The sequence below is a fragment of the Delphinapterus leucas genome, chromosome 4 (genome assembly GCF_059928025.1).
Source record: "Delphinapterus leucas isolate spDelLeu-1000000601 "Yukka" chromosome 4, BTC_Dleu_Yukka2, whole genome shotgun sequence".
In the NCBI taxonomy this organism is placed as follows: Eukaryota; Metazoa; Chordata; class Mammalia; order Artiodactyla; family Monodontidae; genus Delphinapterus; species Delphinapterus leucas.
Window position 1 is genome coordinate 151,815,739 of NC_143132.1, and position 12,356 is coordinate 151,828,094.

The following is a 12,356-nucleotide window of genomic DNA, read 5'->3' on the forward strand; positions in this document are numbered from 1 at the left end:
TTGAATATAGGGTGTTTAGCCCATTTCGTTGAGCAAGGGGTAGGTCTTGACTATTACATATTTGACGTATGGAATGGTATCTGTGCTAATTTCTAACTCTGGTTTTATGCAGCACCCCAACTCACCTTTCCCCTTAAGCAAACATAAGTTGGTTTTCTAAATTTGAGACCCTGTTCTGTTTTGTAATTCAGTTCATGTGTAGCCAAGATTACATTCGGTGTATTAGTGATATCTTATGATATTTCATTTTCTGTGTGACTTATTTCTCTTAGAATCATCGTACCTGAATCCACTCATTATGCCACGACGGGCCAGATGACATAGATTTCATTGGTGAGTGATATTCCATTGTACGTACGTACCACAACTTCTTTATCCATTTTTTGCTTTCTGGGATATTTAACTTGTACCGTAGACGAGGTTCTTGTAAACAAAGCCGTCTGAAACTTTGGGGTGGCTGTGTGTTTTTGATGTTAATTTCCCTAAGCTATAGGACCATAAGTGGAAGTGCCGTAGGCTCCGTTGCTTTGTGTTTTAGGTGTTTCAGGAAACACCATACACTTCTCCAGAGTGGCTGTTGGCAATTTACATCCCACCCATCAGCATAACAAGGCTCCCTGTTCTCCATGGCCTGTGCTGCATTTCTGGATTTTACACTTTTTTCAGATGGCCCTTTTGACCGGGGGGCAGTGAGACTTCATTGTAGTGCAGATTTCTTTAACATGCTTGCTTGGTTGGCCAAAAAGGGCGTATGCGTTTTTTCCTGAATATATTCAGGAAAAAACGCATACGCCCCTTTTGGCCAAGTGCATCATTGTCGACGTTCTGCCTCTTTTCCTATGCTTTAAATGCAATTCCAATCTACCCCCTGAAATCGTTTTCCTGCAATTCTGCTCCGCTTTCAAGTCCTCTTCGCAGCCTTCCTTCAATATATTTTTGGACGATAGCTGTCATTTATAACTCTGCAGGTTTGTGAATTACAGTGCCCCTGAGCTCCTTTCTTCAAATCGCTTTCTTCTGAGCTGGCCGCAAACCCGCAGGATTGCTTCAGGCCCTAATCTGGTTCCGGCACGTCATGCTGAGCCTTTGGTTAATTCCTCTTCCTGGTGGGAAATGAGCGTTAAATTTGCCCGTGCAGACACCTACAGGTAGTCTCTCATTGGTTCTCCCTATTCCTGTTCATCTTTCGCAGAAATTGCAAACTGTGCCGAACAGCAGGTTAAAGGCACTGACTCTCCAAGAGGGGAGAGTGTTAGTAAAGGGTCTGGAATTTTGAACCCGAGTAAAAGGGGACGAAAACTGAGATGCCTTTGAAAACGTTTCCCGGTCACACGGTGCACCATACTGTGTGTTTCCCCTGCATGTTTTAGCTGAAGGAAGAATCGCTTAAACCTGGAGAGTTGGGACCCATGGAATGGGTACCATGTAGTATGACTTCAAATGGTCTGCATTTGCTCATGGAACCTCACCAATGCTATCAGCCCGAAGTGTCCAACTGTATGTCTCACTGAGCTCTGGGTGTAGATGAGGTAAATCCAGGTTGCATCACAAGCCCTGAATCAATTATTTAAGAATTGCTCTCTATTTCACTGTCATTGTGTTTTGTTTTTGTAATTCATTTTGATAATGGGATTTATCGGATTTTCTCTGCTGCCTTCATGCAGTTGTACACACGCTTGATTCTCTTATGGAGACATATAAATCCATGGGTTTGAAAATTCTTTCTAGTCAGGTGTATTCCTAGGCGTTGAATATAGGGTGTTTAGCCCATTTCGTTGAGCAAGGGGTAGGTCTTGACTATTACATATTTGACGTATGGAATGGTATCTGTGCTAATTTCTATCTCTGGTTTTATGCAGCACCCCAACTCACCTTTCCCCTTAATCAAACATAAATTGGTTTTCTAATTTGAGACCCTGTTCTGTTTTGTAATTCAGTTCATGTGTAGCCGAGATTACATTCCGTGTATTAGTGATATCTTATGATGTTTCATTTTCTGTGTGACTTATTTCACTTAGAATCATCATACCAGAATCCACTCATTATGCCACGACGGGCCAGATGACATAGATTTCATTGGTGAGTGATATTCCATTGTACGTACGTACCACAACTTCTTTATCCATTTTTCGCTTTCTGGGATATTTAACTTGTACCGTAGACGAGGTTCTTGTAAACAGAGCCGTCTGAAACTTTGGGGTGGCTCTGTGTTTTTGATTTTAATTTCCCTAAGCTATAGGACCATAGGTGGAAGTGCCGTAGGCTCCGTTGCTTTGTGTTTTAGGTGTTTCAGGAAACACCATACACTTCTCCAGAGTGGCTGTTGGCAATTTACATCCCACCCATCAGCATAACAAGGCTCCCTGTTCTCCATGGCCTGTGCTGCATTTCTGGATTTTACACTTTTTTTAGATGGCCCTTTTGACCGGGGGGCATTGAGACTTCATTGTAGTGCAGATTTCTTTAGCATGCATTCTTGGTTGGCCAAAAAGGGCGTATGAGTTTTTTCCTGAATATATTCAGGAAAAAACGCATACGCCCTTTTTGGCCAAGTGCATCATTGTCGACGTTCTGCCTCTTTTCCTGTGCTTTAAATGCAATTCCAGTCTACCCCCTGAAATCGTTTTAATGCAATTCTGCTCCGCTTTCAAGTCCTCTTCGCAGCCTTCCTTCAATATATTTTTGGACGATAGCTGTCATTTATAACTCTGCAGGTTTGTGAATTACAGTGCCCCTGAGCTCCTTTCTCCAAATCGCTTTCTTGTGAGCTGGCCGCAAACACGCAGGATTGCTTCAGGCCCTAATCTGGTTCCGGCACGGCATCCTGAGCCTTTGGTTAATTCCTCTTCCTGGTGGGAAATGAACGTTAAATTTGCCCGTGCAGACACCTACAGCTAGTCTCTCATTGGTTCTCCCTATTCCTGTTCATCTTGCGCAGAAATTGCAAACTGTGCGAAACAGGAGTTTAAAGGCACTGACTCTCCAAGTGGGGAGATTTTTAGTAAAGGGTCTGGAATTGTGAACCCGAGTAAAAGGGGACAAAAACTGAGATGCATTTGAAAACGTTTCCCGGTCACACGGTGCACCATACTGTGGGTTTACCATGCATGCTTTAGCTGAAGGAAGAATCGCTTACAACTGGAGAGTTGGGACCCATGGAATGTGTACCATGTATTATGACTTCAAATGGTCTGCATTTGCTCATCGAACCTCACCAATGCTATCAGCCCGAAGTGTCCAACCTTATGTCTCACTCAGCTCTGGGTTTAGATGAGGTAAATCCAGGTTGCATCACAAGCCCTGAATGAATTATTTAAGAATTGCTCTCTATTTCACTGTCATTGTGTTTTGTTTTTGTAATTCATTTTGATAATGGGATTTATCGGATTTTCTCTGCTGCCTTCATGCAGCTGTACACACGCTTGATTCTCTTATGGAGACATATAAATCCATGGGTTTGAAGATTCTTACTAGTCAGGTTTATTCCTAGGCGATGAATATAGGGTGTTTAGCCCATTTCGTTGAGCAAGGGGTAGGTCTTGACTATTACGTATATGACTTATGGAATGGTATCTTTGCTAATTTCTAACTCTGGTTTTATGCAGCACCCCAACTCACCTTTACCCTTAAGCAAACATAAGTTGGTTTTCTAAATTTGAGACCCTGTTTGTTTTGTAATTCAGTTCATGTGTAGCCAAGATTACATTCGTTGTATTAGTGATATCTTACGATGTTTCATTTTCTGTGTGACTTATTTCACATAGAATCATCGTACGTGAATCCACTCATTATGCCACGACGGGCCAGATGACATAGATTTCATTGGTGAGTGATATTCCATTGTACGTACGTACCACAACTTCTTTATCCATTTTTCGCTTTCTCGGATATTTAACTTGTACCGTAGACGAGGTTCTTCTAAACAGAGCCGTCTGAAACTTTGGGGTGGCTGTATGTTTTTGATTTCAATTTCCATAAGATATAGGACCATAAGTGGAAGTGCCGTAGGCTCCATTGCTTTGTTTTTTAGATGTTTCAGGAAACACCATACACTTCGCCAGAGTGGCTGTTGGCTGTTTACATCTCACCCATCAGCATAACAAGGCTCCGTGTTCTCCATGGCCTGTGCTGCATTTCTGGATTTTACACTTTTTTCAGATGGCCCTTTTGACCGGGGGGCAGTGAGACTTCATTGTAGTGCAGATTTCTTTAACATGCTTGCTTGGTTAGCCAAAAAGGGCGTATGAGTTTTTTCCTGAATATATTCAGGAAAAAACGCATACGCCCTTTTTGGCCAAGTGCATCATTGTTGAAGTTCTGCCTCTTTTCCTATGCTTTAAATGCAATTCCAGTCTACCCCCTGAAATCGTTTTCCTGCAATTCTGCCCCGCTTTCAAGTCCTCTTCGCAGCCTTCCTTCAATATATTTTTGGACGATAGCTGTCATTTATAACTCTGCAGGTTTGTGAATTAGAGTGCCCCTGAGCTCCTTTCTTCAAATCGCTTTCTTGTGAGCTGGCCGCAAACACGCATGATTGCTTCAGGCCCTAATCTGGTTCCGGCACGGCATGCTGAGCCTTTGGTTAATTCCTCTTCCTGGGGGGAAATGAGCGTTAAATTTGCCCCTGCAGACACCTACAGCTAGTCTCTCATTGGTTCTCCCTATTCCTGTTCATCTTGCGCAGAAATTGCAAACTGTGCCAAACAGGAGGTTAAAGGCACTGACTCTCCAAGTGGGGAGAGTGTTAGTAAAGGGTCTGGAATTGTGAATCCGAGAAAATGGGGACAAAAACTGAGATGCATTTAAAAACGTTTCCCGGTCACACGGTGCACCATCCTGTGGGATTCCCATGCATGCTTTAGCTGAAGGAAGAATCGCTTCAACCTGGAGAGTTGGGACCCATGGAATGGGTACCATGTATTATGACTTCAAATGGTCTGCATTTGCTCATCGAACCTCACCAATGCTATCAGCCCGAAGTGTCCAACCTTATGTCTCACTCAGCTCTGGGTTTAGATGAGGTAAATCCAGGTTGCATCACAAGCCCTGAATGAATTATTTAAGAATTGCTCTCTATTTCACTGTCATTGTGTTTTGTTTTTGTAATACATTTTGATAATAGGATTTATCGGATTTTCTCTGCTGCCTTCAAGCAGCTGTACACACGCTTGATTCTCTTATGGAGACATATAAATCCATGGGTTTGAAGATTCTTACTAGTCAGGTGTACTCCTTTGCGTTGAATATAGTGTGTTTAGCCCATTTCGTTGAGCAAGGGGTAGGTCTTGACTATTACGTATTTGACTTATGGAATGATATCTGTGCTAATTTCTAACTCTGGTTTTATGCAGCACCCCAACTCACCTTTCCCCTTATGCAAACATAAGTTGGTTTTCTAAATTTGAGACCCTGTTCTGTTTTGTAATTCAGTTCATGTGTAGCCAAGATTACATTCGGTGTATTAGTGATATCTTATGATGTTTCATTTTCTGTGTGACTTATTTCACTTAGAATCTTCGTACCTGAATCCACTCATTATGCCACGACGGGCCAGATGACATAGATTTCATTGGTGAGTGATATTCCATTGTACGTACGTACCACAACTTCTTTATCCATTTTTCGCTTTCTGGGATATTTAACTTGTACCGAAGACGAGGTTCTTGTAAACAGAGCCGTCTGAAACTTTCGGGTGGCTGTGTGTTTTTGATTTTAATTTCCCTAAGCTATAGGACCATAAGTGGAAGTGCCGTAGGCTCCGTTGCTTTGTTTTTTAGGTGTTTCAGGAAACACCATACACTTCTCCAGAGTGGCTGTTGGCAATTTACATCCCACCCATCAGCAAAACAAGGCTCCCTGTTCTCTATGGCCTGTGCTGCATTTCTGGATTTTACACTTTTTTCAGATGGCCCTTTTGACCGGGGGGCAGTGAGACTTCATTGTAGTGCAGATTTCTTTAACATACTTGCTTGGTTGGCCAAAAAGGGCGTATGCGTTTTTTCCTGAATATATTCAGGAAAAAACGCATACGCCCTTTTTGGCCAAGTGCATCATTGTCGACGTTCTGCCTCTTTTCCTATGCTTTAAAAGCAATTCCAGTCTACCACCTGAAATCGTTTTCCTGCAATTCTGCCCCGCTTTCAAGTCCTCTTCGCAGCCTTTCTTCAATATATTTTTCGACGATAGCTGTCATTTATAACTCTGCAGGTTTGTGAATTAGAGTGCCCCTGAGCTCCTTTCTTCAAATCACTTTCTTGTGAGCTGGCCGCAAACCCGCAGCATTGCTTCAGGCCCTAATCTGGTTCCGGCACGGCATTCTGAGCCTTTGGTTAATTCCTCTTTCTGGTGGGAAATGAGCGTTAAATTTGCCCGTGCAGACACCTACAGCTGGTCTCTCATTGGTTCTCCCTATTCCTGTTCATCTTGCGCAGAAATTGCAAACTGTGCCAAACAGGAGTTTAAAGGCACTGACTCTCCAAGTGGGGAGAGTGTTAGTAAAGGGTCTGGAATTGTGCACCTGAGTAAAAGGGGACGAAAACTGAGATGCATTTGAAAACGTTTCCCAGTCACACGGTGCACCATACTGTGGGTTTCCCATGCATGTTTTAGCTGAAGGAAGGATCGCTTAAACCTGGAGAGTTGGGACCCATGGAATGGGTACCATGAAGTTTGACTTCAAATGCTCTGCATTTGCTCATCGAACCTCACCAATGTTATCAGCCCGAAGTGTACAACCTTATGTCTCACTCAGCTCTGGGTGTAGATGAGGTAAATCCAGGTTGCATCACAAGCCCTGAATGAATTATTTAAGAATTGCTCTCTATTTCACTGTCATTGTGTTTTGTTTTTGTAATTCATTTTGATAATGGGATTTATCGGATTTTCTCTGCTGTCTTCATGCAGCTGTACACACGCTTGATTCTCTTATGGAGACATATAAATCCATGGGTTTGAAGACTCTTACTAGTCAGGTGTAATCCTAGGCGTTGAATATAGGGTGTTTAGCCCATTTCGTTGAGCAAGGGGTAGGTCTTGACTATTATATATTTGACGTATGGAATGGTATCTGTGCTAATTTCTAACTCTGGTTTTATGCAGCACCCCAACTCACCTTTCCCCTTACGCAAACATAAGTCGGTTTTCTAAATTTGAGACCATGTTCTGTTTTGTAATTCAGTTCATGTGTTGCCAAGATTACATTCGGTGTATTAGTGATATCTTATGATGTTTCAATTTTGGTGTGACTTATTTCACTTAGAATCATCGTACCAGAATCCACTCATTATGCCACGATGGGCCAGATGACATAGATTTCATTGGTGAGTGATATTCCATTGTACGAACGTACCACAACTTCTTTATCCATTTTTCAATTTCTGGGATATTTTACTTGTACCGTAGACGAGGTTCTTGTAAACAGAGCCGTCTGAAAATTTGGGGTGGCTGTGTGGTTTTGATTTTAATTTCCCTAAGCTATAGGACCATAAGTGGAAGTGCCGTAGTCTCCGTTGCTTTGTTTTTTAGGTGTTTCAGGAAACACCATACACTTCTCCAGAGTGGCTCTTGGCAATTTACATCCCACCCATTAGCATAACAAGGCTCCCTGTTCTCCATGGCCTGTGCTGCATTTCTGGATTTTACACTTTTTTCAGATGGCCCTTTTGACCGGGGGGCAGTGAGACTTCATTGGAGTGCAGATTTCTTTAACATGCTTGCTTGGTTGGCCAAAAAGTACGTATGCGTTTTTTCCTGAATATATTCAGGAAAAAACGCATACGCCCTTTTTGGCCAAGTGCATCATTGTCGACGTTCTGCCTCTTTTCCTATGCTTTAAATGCAATTCCAGTCTACCCCCTGAAATCGTTTTCCTGCAATTCTGCCCCGCATTCAAGTTCTCTTGACAGACTTCCTTCAATATATTTTTGGACGATAGCTGTCATTTATAACTCTGCAGGCTTGTGAATTACAGTGCCCCTGAGCTCCTTTCTTCCAATCGCTTTCTTGTGAGCTGGCCGCAAAACCGCAGGATTGCTTCAGGCCCTAATCCGGTTCCGGCACGGCATGCAGAGCCTTTGGTTAGTTCCTCTTCCTGGTGGGAAATGAGCGTTAAATTTGTCCGTGCAGACACCTACAGCTAGTCTCTCATTGGTTCTCCCTATTCCTGTTCATCTTGCGCAGAAATTGCAAACTGTGCCAAACAGCAGGTTAAAGGCACTGACTCTCCAAGTGGGGAGAGTGTTAGTAAAGGTTCTGGAATTGTCAACCCGAGTAAAAGGGACAAAAACTGAGATGAATTTGAAAACGTTTCCCGGTCACACAGTGCTCCATATTGTGGGTTTCCCATGCATGTTTTAGCTGAAGGAAGAATCGCTTAAACCTGGAGATTTGGGACCCATGGAATGGGTACCATGCAGTATGACTTCAAATGGTCTGCATTTGCTCATCGAACCTCACCAATGCTATCAGCCCGAAGTGTCCAACATTATGTCTCACTCAGCTCTGGGTTTAGATGAGGTAAATCCAGGTTGCATCACAAGCCCTGAATGAATTATTTAAGAATTGCTCTCTATTTCACTGTCATTGTGTTTTGTTTTTGTAATTCATTTTGATAATAGGATTTATCGGATTTTCTCTGCTGTCTTCATGCAGCTGTACACACGCTTGATTCTCTTATGGAGACATATAAATCCATGGGTTTGAAGATTCTTACTAGTCAGGTGTATTCCTAGGCGTTGAATATAGGGTGTTTAGCCCATTTCGTTGAGCAAGGGGTAGGTCTTGACTATTACGTATTTGACGTATGGAATGGTATCTGTGCTAATTTCTATCTCTGGTTTTATGCAGCACCCCAACTCACCTTTCCCCTTAAGCAAACATAAGTTGGTTTTCTAAATTTGAGACCTTGTTCTCTTTTGTAATTCAGTTCATGTGTAGCCAAGATTACATTCGGTGTATTAGTGATATCTTATGATGTTTCATTTTCTGTGTGACTTATTTCACTTAGAATCATTGTAACTGAATCCACTCATTATGCCAGGACGGGCCAGATGACATAGATTTCATTGGTGAGTGATATTCCATTGTACGTATGTACCACAACTTCTTTATCCATTTTTCGCTTTCTGGGATATTTAACGTGTACCGTAGATGAGGTTCTTGTAAACAGAGCCGTCTAAAACTTTGGGGTGGCTGTGTGTTTTTGATCTTAATTTCCCTAAGCTATAGGGCCATAAGTGGAAATGCCGTAGGCTCCGTTGCTTTGTTTTTTAGGTGTTTCAGGAAACACCATACACTTCTCCAGAGTGGCTCTTGGCAATTTACATCCCACCCACCAGCATAACAAGGCTCCTTGTTCTTCATGGCCTGTGCTGCATTTCTGGATTTTACACTTTTTTCAGATGGCCCTTTTGACCGGGGGGCAGTGAGACTTCATTGTAGTGCAGATTTCTTTAACATGCTTGTTTGGTTGGCCAAAAAGTGCGTATACGTTTTTTCCTGAATATATTCAGGAAAAAACGCATACGCCCTTTTTGGCCAAGTGCATCATTGTCGACGTTCTGCCTCTTTTCCTATGCTTTAAATGCAATTCCAGTCTTCCCCCTGAAATCGTTTTCCTGCAATTCTGCCATTCATAGAAGTTCTCTTCGCAGCCTTCCTTCAATATATTTTTGGACGATAGCTGTCATTTATAACTCTGCATGTTTGTGAGTTTCAGTGCCCCTGAGCTCCTTTCTTCAAATCGCTTTCTTGTGAGCTGGCCGCAAACCCGCAGGATTGCTTCAGGCCCTAATCTGGTTCCGGCATGGCATGCTGAGCCTTAGGTTAATTCCTCTTCCTGGTGGGAAAAGAGCGTTAAATTTGCCTGTGCAGACAGCTACAGCTAGCCTCTCATTTGTTCTCCCTATTCCTGTTCATCTTGCGCTGAAATTGTAAACTGTGCCAAACAGGAGGTTAGAGGCACTGACTCTCCATGTGGGGAGAATGTTAGTTAAGCCTCTGGAATGGTGAACCCGAATATAAAGGGAGGAAAACTGAGATGCATTTGAAAACGTTTCCCAATCACATGGTGGACCATACTCTGGGTTTCCCATACATGATGTAGCGGAAGGAAGAATCCCTTAAACCTGGAGATTTGGGACCCATGGAATGGGTACCATGCAGTATGACCTCAGAGGGTCTGCATTTGCTCACCGAACCTCACCAATGCTATCAGAACGAAGTGTCCGGCCTTATGTCTCCCCATCTCTGGGTGTAGATGTGGTAAATCCAGGTTGCATCAGAAGCCCTGAGTGAATTATTTAAGAATTTCTCTCTATTTCACTGTCATTGTGTTGTGTTTTTGAAATTTATTTTGATAATGGGATTTATCAGATTTTCACTGCTGCGTTCAGGCCACTGAACACACGCTTGATTCTCTTACGGAGACATATAAATCCATGGGTTTTAAGATTCTTACTAGGCAGGTATATTCCTAGGCATTGAATATGGGGTGTTGAGTCCATTTCGTTGAGCAAGGAGTAGGTCATGTCTATTACATATTTGGCTTATGGAATGGTTTCTGTGCGAATTTATATCTGTTTTTATGCAGCACTCAAACTCACCTTTCCCAAAAAGCAAGCATAAGTTGGTTTTCTAAATTGGAGACCCTGTTCTGTTTTGTAATTCAGTACATGTGTAGCCAAGTTTACATTCCGTGTATTAGTGATATCTTATGATGTTTGTTTTTCTGTGTGACCTATTTCACTTAGGATCATCGTACCTGAATCCACGCATTATGCCGCTATGGTCCTGATGACATAGATTTCATTGCTGTGTGATATTCCATTGTACGTACGTACCACAACTTCTTTATCCATTTTTCGCTCTCTGCGATATTTAACTTGTACCGTAGACGAGGTTCTTGTAAACAGAGCCGTTCCAAACGTTGGGGTGGCTGTGTGGTTTTTATTTTAATTTCCCTAACTATAGGACCATAAGCGAAAGTGCCATAGGCTGTGTTGCTTTGTTATTTATGTGTTTCAGGAAACACCATACACTTCTCCAGAGTGGCTGTTGGCAATTCACATCCCGCCCATCAGCATAACAATGCTCCCTGTTCTCCATGGCCTGTCCTGCCCCTCTGGATTTTTTACTTTTTTCAGATGGCCCTTTTGAGCGGGGGGCAGTGAGACTTCATTGTAGTGCAGATTTCTTTAACATGCTTGCTTGGTTGGCCAAAAAGGGCGTATGCGTATTTTCTTGAATATATTCAGAAAAAAACGCATACGCCGTTTTAGGCCAAGTGCATCATTCTCGCCGTTCTGCCTCTTTTCCTATGCTTTAAGTGCAATTCCAGTCTACCCCCTGAAATCGTTTTCCTGAATTTCTGCCCAACTTCCAAGTCCTCTTCACAGCCTTCCTTCAATATATTTTTGGACGATAGCTGTCATTTATAACTCTGCAGGTTTGTGAATTACAGTGCCCTTGAGCCCCTTTCTTCAACTCGCTTTCCTGTGAGCTGGGCGCAAAACCGCAGGATTGCTTCAGGCCCTAATCTGGTTCCGGCACAGCATGCTGAACCTTTGGTTAATTCCTCTTCCTGGTGGGAAATGTGTGTTACATTTGCCCGTGCAGACACCTACAGCTGGTATCTCATTGTTTCTCACTTTTCCTATTCATCTTGCACAGAATTTGCAAACTGTGCCAAACAGGAGGTTAAAGGCACTGACTCTCCAAGTGGGGAGAGTGTTAGTAAACCGTGTGGAATGGTGAACCCGAGTACCAGGGGACGAAAACTGTGATGCATTTGAAAACGATTCCCACTCACAGGGAGGACGTTACTCTGGGTTTCCCATGCATGTTTTAACGGAAGGAAGAATCCCTTAATCCTGTAGAGTTGGGACCCATGGAATGGTACCATGCAGTATGACTTCATACGGTCTGCATTTGCTCACGGAACCTCACCAATGCTATCAGCCCGAAGTGTGCAGCGTTATGTTTCACCCAGCTCTGGGTGTAGATGTGGTAAATCCAGGTTGCATCACAAGCCCTGAATTAATTATTTAATAATTGCTCCCTATTTCACTCTCATTGTGTTCTGTATTTGAAATTTATTTTGATAATGGGATTTATCGGATTTTCACTGCTATGTTTATGCCGCTGTACACACGTTGATTCTCTTACGGAGACATATAAATCCATGGGTTTTAAGATTCTTACTAGTCAGGTATATTCCTAGGCGTTGAATATGGAGTGTTGAGTCCATTTCGTTGAGCAGCGAGTAGCTCTTGACTATTACACATTTGGCTTATGGAACGGTATCTGTACTAATTTCAATCTCTGGTTTTATGCAGCATCCCAACTCACCTTTCCCCATT